We start from the raw sequence: 12302 nt of genomic DNA on the forward strand, positions 1-12302 counted from the left end.
CCCTGTATTTTTTGAATGATGAATGTGAGCAAAACCTCTTATAATTAAATAAATATTGGCAGTGCCTCCACTGCTACAAAGGAAATGTTAATTACTTACTCATAGAAATCTGTAATGTCCAGTGTCTGTACACAAACATTACATTTGTTTTCCATGCTAATGTAGTTTTGTGCACTAATGTATAACATTACAAACATTACATTTGTTTTCCATGCTAATGTAGATTTGTGCACTATTGTATAACATTGTTGGGTCCCAGTCCAAGTGAGGATGCAGAAAAAACACATTTTATCGATATTCTCACCAATCTTCTTTCAAAGTGTTGAGATGATATCTGGTAGCCCTGTGTTTTTCCACAATATAATGGCCTCATTTCTTTCCTACCACCATATTTGAGTCTTTGAACCAATACTCGTTTCTAGTTTACAAGCACAAACTAGAATGTATGTAAATAGCAGCACACATTCATCCTATACTTCAACCAGAATGGGGTCTCAAATGGAAATTTGCATCATAGTTCCCACCTTAGTGAATTTAGCCCTTTTTTCCAATTCCCATGGAATCTTTCACTAAGCACTTTGCTTTGTCTCACTTCATGATTCATTTTACATTGGATGCATGCCCTTATCGAGGCTATAATATGTGAACATAGATTTCTTCCTCCTTATTAAGAAATGTTCATTGAATGTGTTCCAAGCTATACTAGAGGGCACACAGTTTCAGCTATCACATGATTGATACTAAATATACCAGACATTTGGTGCAGCAAGATCATTCAAGTTCATTATTATCGGTGGTGGCTTTGTTGATGACTTTAATGTTGCAATTGGCCAGAATTGTTGAGAGCTTAGCAATATGTGGTTCTGTATTAGATGTCTAATCTAGCTCTTGCTGTAGCTATTAAAATCCCACTTAGATTTTCCAGTTACACTGAGAAATGTATCTGGTATGAGTCCTGTTTTTGAAAGCTGCGTTGGCTGGGTGGTGGCTACTTAAGACTTGTAATTACAGCTCAGTTTCCTCCACACAGCCTGTCCTAATGTGCTATGTATTACTTCCTTACCTAGATGACCTCAAAATAAGTTGAAGATCTCCCTCAAAGAAGGTTTTTTTTATCACATTTTTGGCAATGTTGAGTTTTTACTGGAATAAAGTGATACATTACATGAGACATTCTTTCATAGCAATGGCTCTCTCTTTTCTGTTTAAAAGTTGAGCTATTTGTAGTTGTAAAGTTGATCATCCTGAAAGAACATTGTGTATCAGTGAAAATTGCAGATGTGGCTGATTTAAGTTTCACTCCAAAGACAGTTACAATGTTAACTAAAAGCATAGAAAGAAAAACAGATCTACCAGGAATGTTGGTGGGAGAACATTTCTTCATAGTGACTACACCAAAGAGAAATAGATCGCTCTCCCCCTCCCACCTCCCCCCTCTCCCCAATCTCCAGTTAGTGCAAGTTTTATCACAGACAAATTTCTGACTGTATGCTTTCCCAGCATAAACTGTTGATGAAGGTTTCTCAGGTCTCCAGCCAAGTGGTAGCGTTGATATATCGCGATGTCTCGGGAAGTGTCATACTACCCATCTTCCGGCAAAGTGTTGAGATGCGCAGAGAGTGGGGTATGTATATGTGCGGTCACCCCCTCCACCAGACCTCAGGAGGCTGCGATGGACTGGCAGTGTGTGTGAGTTGGTGGGGTTAGTGGTCGCCCCCGGCAACTGTGTTTGGTTCTTGGTTTAAGCATTCTGTCTGCATCCATGGCAGGAGGACGTTACCGGGCGCGCTCCCAATGAATTGCCGCTATCGCAGGGTTCCATGCTGCGCTGAGTTGGTATCCCTCATCCCTGTTGACCAGGTTGTCGTGAATCCTTATTTCTAGGGATTCTTTGAAATCATCTTCCCAGAAGCCAGGTACTCAGCACAGCACCTTCGCGTTTTTGAAGTTGAAGGTGTGTTCTTCATTTATGCTGTGTTCTGCTATGGCTTATTGGCTGATATGTTCTTTTCAGTGCTTGGATATACATCACTGTCCAATGTATTGTTTACCATATTCGCATGGTATGTTGTATATTCCTGGTGTGTTAAGATTCAGCGGATCTTTGGCAGAACCTAGGAGCTCCCTCGTCTTCGGTGGTTAGCGGAGAATGGTTTTGATATTGTATTTGCCCAGAAGTCATGCAATTTTGGCTGAGAGTGGACCCACATACGGAAGGAATGTGAGTCTTTTGTCTTCTTCTTCTTCTTCTTCTTCTTCTGGGGTTGCCACTGCTTCCTTCTTCCTTTTAAGCACCCTGTTGACTGTGTTTCACCGTAGCCATTTTGGTGGAAGACTTCCCTCAGGTGTTGCAGCTCAGATGGTAGGCTGTCTTTGTCGCAGATGGTGCGCACCCTATGTACGCGGGTTGTCAGTACTGTTTGTCTTTGTGCTGGATGGTGGCAGATTGTTGCATGAAGGTATAGGTCTGTGTGTGTCTTCTTCCTATGTATTGCGTGGCCTAGTGAACCATCTGCCTTCCTCTTAATTAGTTGTCAAGGAAGGGGAGGCATCCATTTTCCTCCATTACCACCGTAAATTTTATATTCGGATAGATGCTGTTGAGGCGCTCCAGAAACTCATCTAGCACCTGTTTTCCATGTCCCCACATGACAAAAGTGTTGTCCACATTGGAGAACAAGTGTTTTGGTTTGGCAGTTTGAAGGACCACCTCCTCGAAATGTTCCATGTAGAGGTTTGCAATCGCAGGAGCCAGTGGGGAGCCCCTTGACCACACCGTCGATCTTCTCAAAGAATTCCCCATTGCACTGAAAGTAGGTGGTTGTTAGTGTGTGTTTGAAAAGGCTGACTGTTTGTGGTTCAAAGTGCTGAGCCAAAAGTGGTAAGGACTCTTAAAGGGGCACTTTCGTGAAAAACGACATCACGTCGAAGCTCACAAGTAGGTCCTCCCTTTGTAGTTGCATGTCCCTGAGTATTCTTACAAATTCGGCTTAGTTTCTCACATGGTGGCTGCAGTGTTCCACAAGGGGTTTGAGCAGTATCACTAGGTATTTAGCTAGTCCACGACTGTGAGAGTTGATGGGGTCCACAGTTGGTGTCAGATGTACCCCTTCCTTATGGATCTTGGGGAGTCCACAGAGACGTGGTATCGCTGGCGCTCTGGGGTGCAGCTCAGGTAAGTCAGATTTCTTCAGCTGAGCTATCATCTTTCTGCTCATTGTCGGGGTTGGATCCTTCTTCAGCCTCTTGTAGGCCAGGTGCTGTGCCGAGCATCTGGCTTCTGGGAAAGTATTATCAAGTAATCCCTAGAAATAAGGATTCACGGCAACCTGGTCAACCGGGATGAGGGCTAACAACTCAGTGCAGCATGGAAACCTGCGATAGCGGCAATCCGTCGGGAGTGCGCCCGTCAACGTCCTCCACTGCGGATGCAGACAGAATGCTTACACCGAGAACTGAAGGCGGCCGCTGGGGGCTACTGCTACCCCCACCACCGTGCGCACGCTGCCAGTCCACCGCAGCCTCCTGAGGTCTAGTGGAGGGGGTGTCCACACATATAAATACCCCACTCTCCGCGAATCTTGACACTTCGCCACAAGAAGGGTAATATGACACTTCCCAAAATGTCGTGATATATCAGTGCTACCAACCAGCTGGAGACCTGAGAAACCTTCGTCACTCGGAGACAAATTTGCCTGTCGGCTCATCCGTGCTCAGTCACGTGATGTGCGATGCGCTCGTATTTGCCCATATGAAGATGTCCAGTGGTATTACATCCAAGCGCCAGTTCTGCCGTAGTCATTGTCATGTCTGATACATTTCAGAATGCACAAGTGTGTGTCACATGAGAATCACTACGTCTTTTGCAAAAATATATCAGTGATAGGCAAAACAGTGTCAATGACTGATGAGAAACTTTTTCGGAGGCTACTTCACAAGCTCTCAGGACTTACTGACCCAGTCGCTGCTAGCAAGAAGCACCTTCATTCAACACTCTGTAACATTGGCACAACCTCTGGACAACTGTACATCCTGCCTGATTACCTCTGGACAACCTTATCCCAATTTCAAAAGGATGATGAAAGAAGGTACTGTAACAGCATCTGACTGCTCTTGGGCTTCTCTGCTCCACATGGTTCGGAAAGGGACAAACCATGGAGACTGTCGGGCGATTACATGGTTTTAAACACCCACACTATTCCAGACTGATACCTGATTCCTAATATAGCAGATTTCAGAAGTAATGTTGCGAGTGTCCACATATTCAGTGTAAATGATTATGCTACGACAGTTTCACAGATTCTTATAGCACTAGCTAAATGCAAAAGATAGCTGTCATCACAGCATTCAGCTTGTTTCAGTTTAAATTCATGACGTGGTTTGCGAAACCTGGCACAAACCAGGCAGCAATTCATGCATGAGATGCTAAGGAACTATCCTTAATTTTTTGCTACACAGAAAATAACTTAGTGTTCTTGGCATTGCTGGAGCAGCATTCATGACAACTGTTTTGTCATGTGGTATCTTAATTAACACAACCAAATGTGTGTTTGCCAAACCAGAAATTCAATTCTCTCATGCAGGCCTGATTCCTCTTCCAGAGTGTGTAGAAGCTACATAACAGGTGCCACTGCTGCCAACCTACAAAGGGCTTTGCAAATTCATCAGAAAGCTTAACCACTATTGCCAACCCTTACCACACTTTGCAGCTGGACAGAAGCCTTTCAATAGGCTAATTAATGGAAAAACACAATGGATAACTAGAAGCTTCCATGGACATAAGAAATGGAATCTGCTTTTCAAGATCTCAAGCAGGCTATGTTTCAGGCTGTGCTACTGACCCATCCCAAATTATGTGTACGTTTAGCACTTATGGTAGTCACAGACAGACAGCACTGCAGTGCAACATAAAGTTGATATAAGACAGCAGCCATTTGCAATTTTTTCGAAGAATCTGTCTCAACAACAGAAGTGGAGTGCAGTTGACAGGAAATTGCTTGCAATCTACATGGTCTTCAAACATCTTACTTCCTCTGTTGAAGGTCAATATTCACAGATCATAAACCATTCACAACCAGCTTTCGAATAACCGACCTCAAATCATATCGCAAATGCAGACACATTGAATTTATAGAATTCATGACTGATGTGTGGTACAGGATAATATTGTTACAGATTGTCTCTCCCAAAATGGTGCTACATTGAGCTCTACCAACTTGGTTGGTGTCATCTGCGAACAAGAAAAAGATCCACATGTTCTTTCACTAATTGAGAACTTTTGTACACTCACGGCAAGCTTTGCATACTTTAACATACACATTATGGGATCACTTCCATAGGCTACTCAGGGCATACTCACGATCATTGCTCACTTCACCAGGTGATTAGGAACAGTGCCCACTCCAGGTATCTCTACTGAAATTGTCACAGAGCGCTAGTTCAGCCATGGTTTTGCGATATACAACATTTCACAAACCATAACCACTGACAGATGATGTCAGTTCAATTGGCTGCTATTTCATGAATTACTCCACTCTGCAGCTGCAGTCACATTCATATGACAGGCTGTTGGTAACACAATGGTAGAGCAAATGCATCGCTTCCTAAAAACTGCCATGTTGTGTCATGTGTCATTGCAGTTTGTCCCTCTACTGTTAGCCAGAGAGGATATTCACTGTTCACCTGGGCAGCTGGTTTAGAGAGAGCAGCTATGGTCCTGTGAACTCATAATGCCTTCTTCACTGCCACCACCATCCTCGGAGGTATATACAAATTTTTTTCAATAGTTAAACTGACAAAGGCAGCATCTCCAACCATACAATACAATGAGACACAGACAGAGAAAAGTGTTTATCCACATGGACCTACAAAAGTCTCAACACTTTTGGCTCAAAGATGACTCTGTCGCTGCTCTTGCCACACTTCTTCAGGTTCTGTACAGTTACTGCCAGAGGGAGCAATACATTTATTATAGACAGAAATGGTAAACAAGACACTTTATCTACTGAAAAACTCAAAACTTTATGTACCGATGAAGACCTACTCCTCATGTCTTCCACAATGCCACATCAGAACTTCAAGAGCACAACCCATATAGACACCTCTGCTCAGATACCAGACTGGCAGAAGACACCAAGGTGTCAGCTACAGAGGTGCTACTGCAAGCACCTATCATCTGACCCAACAGCCATTTCCACGCACATTGATAAGCAAGTATTTTGCCAGTTTATGCATGTGCTAGGGGCTCCTGGGTTCAGTAGATGTGTACATTCACCAACAGCTGATGCAAATCAGCTAACTGTAACGCACCTCTGCCATCTGTCAGCCAACAGCTGTTGCCGTGCATGCTCCAAGCTAACATCTAGTGCATGTGCAAGTGAAAGTGGGTGGCTAAGCAGCAAGCAGCAGACAGACATCACTGCCATATTCGCTGTGCATTGTTGTTACTAATCCACAAAACATCGAGAAAGGGCCCAGCTGTATCCTACTTATGTGGCTAGCCACAACACAGGTAATTGCCATCCCTAAAATTCCTATGGGAGGAGTGAAACTATAAGGTATCTGACTTTTTCAGTCATTGCTTCAGCATGTTCTGTGCTTCATCTCTCAGAAAAGGGGAAGGGGGGAAGCTGATGTAATGTCATATTGAGTATCATGATGTCACCCGGAGTGAGCATTATCGGTTATTGCTGACTATAGAAAGTCATTCCCTGTACTGCGCATAAACAGCATGCAAACTAATTATGCTCTGATCAAGTGTATATCATAGAGTTTAAGAAATAGCATTTTATGTTCTACAGTAAATAACATGTTATTTATGTGGTGAGGCCATATGTAGTCATAGTTCCATAAGTTCATTTCCTGTGATAAGAAGTAGGACTAGACATATTTCCTGTCTGCTTGATGCCAATCTTAGTGGTTAAACAATACCTTTGTCACAATGTAAACTCTGCTTAAAATGTGCATTAATTTACAAAAATATTTAGTATCACCTTCATTCTTTGGATATTGTTTTCAAAAGTCACTGGAAAAGTTTCTGCATCCTGACTTGCAACAACAGCTCCAAGGACCTGATACCTCATGAGAAGAGTAGAAGCTGTATGAGACAGCAGATGATAGACTTGATTTGTTAAAATGAGTATGGTACAAATAACTGGCGGTTGGCTAAAATTGGTTGATTTGGTTGTAGTGGCAGATTTATCTGTTGCATAGACCAAGACCCAAGTTGAAAGGTGGTAATTTGATTGTAAGTTGTGTGACTGTTAAATAAAGGCTGAGGCAACAGATTGATTAGAAACATAGCCCAATGTTCACATTTTTGCCATATTGATCGATTTCAACTGAATACCAACTGTATTGTAGGGGTTCTTTAGTTTAGTTGCTCATTGAAAAAGACAGTTTTCAGTCGCTTAATGTCTGACACCTTGTAGTGCATGTGGTCTTTTTTCAATGGCTTCTATTCAGTGGAGGCAAGGTAGCACCAGTTATGTAAGATAACTGGAAACAATGGTTGACAAATGTAATATTACACAATTTTTTTCGATTAGTGCTGCCGATTTTTCAGGACTGTCACCAAAATCCGTAAGTTTGCACCCACTGTGTATTAATATTCAGGCAAGAAACGATGTTCTTTGAACAGGCTGTACTAATTGCATCTAGAACTATGGGAAGTGTGGCTACTTGCTACACAGGCCACTAGGGCTCACAGTGAGGGAAATGTGGGCCTTGGTATGTGCTTAGAAGAATAAAAGTTGTAATTTCTATGTGGGTCTGTGGAAAACATTTACATTTTATAATAGTCTTCTGTTGTCATAATGTCATATACGGCCTTAACAGTTTGTAATATACGTCGTATAGGTATTCTGCAGTAGCCAGGAAGGTAAACAACTTGAGCCCATTGCGTATCATGCCACTGACCAGCAAAATCTTGGACATCCCTGCAGAGCTGTGCCTGTGTGACTGTGGGGCTTTTCAACTTCGTTGCCTGTAGTTTCCAAGAGGAGAAGAACGTAATACAACTAGGTAGACCTAGAACTGAACTGTCCATCATAACAGGTGAAATCTTGCAGGAGACTTTTCAATATGAAACTTTACAACAATTGTGAGTAGCTGTTAGAATGCCTCAATACTGCCACGTCGTGACACACTGAAGTCTAAATCCGAAAGCAGAGTTGTCAATGAAATAATACACTTATCACTGAAAGCACGTTTATTATGAACATTAACATCAAATATTACAGAATGGTGGTTTTTGTACCGACATTATATTTCCAGAATATCCAAACATTACAAATGTAACATATTTCAAGAACTTTCCAGAAACATTAAATAATAAATAACAAATAACTGATGGTGTCTGGTATGAATTGCCAACCCCAAAGCATGCCAGGCTGTGACGCTGATCTCTACCCCACACTTGATGCATCAATGCTTGTGGCATTGCTCCCTCCTCTGGAGAAATAGCGTCCTGCTGTTCCAGAAACTCTCGTTGAAACTGACTATAGTAGCCAGGATTTAATCTTGTCAATGGTCTTCTGTACAGTGGTGGGTCCTCATACTTTGGTCATGTTGGTACATACTCTTCACTGTGACGAGCATAGAAGGTAGGCTCTACCATCAAAGCTTTGCAATCACGTGTGGTTCTTCAGTTTCCTTGAACCTCCCAAACTGATCTGCACCTGAGAACTATAGTAGGGCTTCACTCGGAGGACATGGACAACAGCTCTGTGTTTTTCGTGTTCTTGATGGAAGTACTATCCTCAATTTCATGTGAGACATCCGACATGCCACAATGGATACTATATGGCCCAAAGTAGCGGGTGGGACTGGTACCAGGTGCCCCAGAGGTAATTGCAACATGTATTTCTGTACAGTGGCTCATTTAGTGTCTAATGGTTTGGTGGAGATTGGCCAGTGATACCTGTAACTGATTTTGTATCCCAGGTGACCAGCATCTTGGAAATATTTCAGGATAGGTGGGCATTGAAGAGCCCCTTATAAAATCCCTGTTTATTCATTATAATTCTTCTTTGGCCGGTTCCTCCTCCTACAAGGTTTCTGTGGTTTTCAGCAATGGTGGCTCTTCTTCCTGTACATAAGCAAAATCATCTGATGCAGCGATGAATGAGTTTTCATCCACACTGCTGTATTCCACCAAAAGATCCCTTAGAAGGCAGATAGTGTATTTGTGTTTACATCCACTTTTGTGTACCACTGTGACATCCTACTCCTGAAGACTCAGTGCCCATCTGGCCAGCTGACGTGACAGGCGCTTCAGGCTTGCCAGTTAGTATGGTGATTCATCAGAACAGTAAGTGGTTTGCCAAATACGTAAGGCCAGAACTTGTTCATGGTTCAAACAGCTGCAAGGCAATCTTTGCCAATTGTAGAGTAGTTTATTTCGGTCTTGCAGAGTATTCTGGAAACATAAGCTATCACTTTTCCTAGAGTTGCTCCTATCACATGACCGCTAGTATCTGTGTGAAGTTCTGTCTCAGCATTTTCGTCGTACAATGCTAGGATTGGAGAAGTTGTTAGCACCTTCTTAAGGACAAGGAAAGCGTTTTCTTGCTCCTTGTTCAGAAGAATTTGGCGGCTTTATAATGCAGTAGCTCTTGCAAAGGATTTGACTTGGTACAGAAGTCCTATATGAATCGATTGTAGTATGAACACATTCCAAAAAACTTCTCACATCATAAATGCGCTGAGGAGTTGGAAAATCTAGTACTGCTCTTATTTTCTTTGGATTGGTACTGGCTTCATTGGCATTCACAAGATGTCCCAAGATTTTTATCTCCTAGGCTGCAAAGAGACACTTTATCAGATTCAGCCAGAGGCCTGCAGAGTGAATGCACTTCAGCATGATAAATGGCTTAGATGTTGTTCAAATGTCCTAAAAAGATGAGAGTGTCATCCATATAGCAAAGACACACTATTCATTTAAGGTTTCGAACCAGGTTGTCTGTCACTTGCTCGAAGATGGGTTGGAGAATTACACAGTCCAAATGGCATAATTTTTAACTCGTAAATGTTGTCCAGGGTTATGAAGGCTGGGTTTTACCAGTCAGTCGTGTCAAATTCAATCTGCTGGTAGCCTTTCTGCATGTCCACAACTGACAAAGACCTTGATCCTTTCAAGCGATGAAACATGTCATCAGTGTATAGCAATGAAAAGACATATTTCTTCGTGAGTTTGTTCTGTCTGTGGCAGTCGACTCAAAAACGACTTGTGCCATCCTTCTTCACAAGGACCACAGCACCCTCTGAAGGTTGAGTGATGTCATCTTGTAGCATCTTCTTCACTTCCTCCCAGGCTATCCGTCGATCTGCCTGTAACATTCTTTATGAGCGCTGACTAATTACCAGAGTTGAAAGCATCAGAAAACAGAAACAGAATGGCCGACAGTGTTCTTAAGTCAGGCCAGATCATACTGACAATTCGATAGTTTCCTTCTCTGCATTGTCTGTGGTGGTAGCAGAGAACAGTTCTTCGTTGTTGGTATTACGCTTCCCTCCCTGGAATGGTTCGGCTGTTCCTACGCACGTACCTTTAGGGAAGAGTTGTACCTGTTCGTGACAGTTAGTGTTCCAAAGTTCTCCTTGATCATCGCTGGCATTAAGATTTCTATTGTGATCCTGAGTTGCTTTTTTAAAGTGGCGAAAGCTTCACAATTTAACAGCATCTGAATTGATGACTGAAACTCTTGTTGTTGATGGTGGCAGGAAACAACGTCTTTATTGGCAAATAACTCTCCAGAGAAATCTTGATTATGTGTGCTTGTTGGAATAGCTTCATCAGTATGGAGCAGTAATCTACGATTGCTTGTGTAGAATGGCGGATACAGAAAAACCTCAAGAAGGGGCGCTAAAGATATCTTGAGCTACCTTTACTTTTACCGTAATAAAAAAATAATCAAGTCACATGCAAAGTTTAAAAAAGTTTTATTTAAACTAATTATACACATATACAAGACAATGCCGTCGTATGATATAAAAAAGTTACAATTGTGGTTTTGTTTCTTAAATGCTGAATTCTATGCGCCTATTCTTCCTGGCTAACTGGTCAATTACGTCGTCAATAGGACAATCAATGCCAGGGTGAGTGTTCAACAGAGCTAAGCCATTAAGTCGATCCTCCTCCATAACGTATCGAGATCACTAGAATGGCCGCGACTTTTCTCGTAGGTATGTGTTAGCTATCTATGTGCCAGACAAACTCTGTCCGAACAGGCCGTGGAAGGCCCAACGGTACCGACCAGCCGCCGTGTCATCCTCAGCCCATAGGCGTCATTGGATGCGGATATGGAGGGGCATGTGATCAGCACACCTTTCTCCCGGCCGAATGTCAGTTTCCGAGACCGGAGCCGCTACTTCTCAATAAGGAGCTCTTCAGTTTGCCTCACAAGTGCTGAGTGCACCCCACTTGGAAACAGCGCTCGGCAGGCCGGATGGTCACCCATTCAAGTGCTAGCCCAGCCCGACAGCGCTTAACTTCGGTGATCTGACGGGAACCGGTGTTACCACTGAGGCAAGGCCGTTGGCTATGTGCCAGGTAGAAACGTATAAAATTCGATGACGCGGACGCGCGTGCTACATAGGAAAGTACAACTACTCGATAACTCGATTCAGTCGAGTTGACTGAAGAAAGAAACGAACGAATAGCGTGCGGGCTGACTGCCGGGGGCGTCGCGGGTGGCAATGCGGTGTCCTCGCAAGGGGAGGGGGTTGGAGGGGGCGCCCCGCGACCCCCCTCCCCCCAATATGTATCCGCCTTGTGATACCTGCAAGAAATTCCATCTGAGAATAACGTTGTGACTAAATTCAGCTACAAAACAAATTCGAGGGGCTGTACTTTGTAACTGACAGTTATTCTTGCAACAGATGTTCATGTCGGCTGGATGTACAGGGTGATTCAAAAAATAAGAAGAGATTTCAAATGTTTATTGATTTATTGATGACATTGCTATCCTCAAGGAAAGCGACGAAGAATTACAGGATCTGCTGAATGTAATGAACAGACTAATGAGTAAAAGGAAGAAGGACGACAGTAATGAGAAGTAGCAAAAATGAGAATAGCGAGAACTGAACAGCAGGATAGGGAATCATGACGTAGATGAAGTTAAAGAATTCCGCTACCCAGGCAATAAAATAACCCACAATGTACATGGCAAGGAGGTCATAAAAAGCAGACCAGCACTGGCAAAAACGTATTCCTGGACAAGAGAAGTCTGCTAGTATCACACACAGACCTTAATCTGAGGAAGAAATTTCCGCGAATGTACGTTTGGAACACAGCATTGTAC

The 12302-nt window shown here is 42.9% G+C and overlaps 1 pseudogene; it reads right to left on the minus strand.

Annotated features, from left to right (window-relative positions):
• Positions 1–11423: 11423 nt before the first annotated feature.
• Positions 11424–11541, minus strand: LOC126089782 (5S ribosomal RNA; annotated as a pseudogene).
• Positions 11542–12302: the final 761 nt, after the last annotated feature.

Source organism: Schistocerca cancellata, chromosome 6, assembly GCF_023864275.1.
Source record: "Schistocerca cancellata isolate TAMUIC-IGC-003103 chromosome 6, iqSchCanc2.1, whole genome shotgun sequence".
NCBI lineage: Eukaryota > Metazoa > Arthropoda > Insecta > Orthoptera > Acrididae > Schistocerca > Schistocerca cancellata.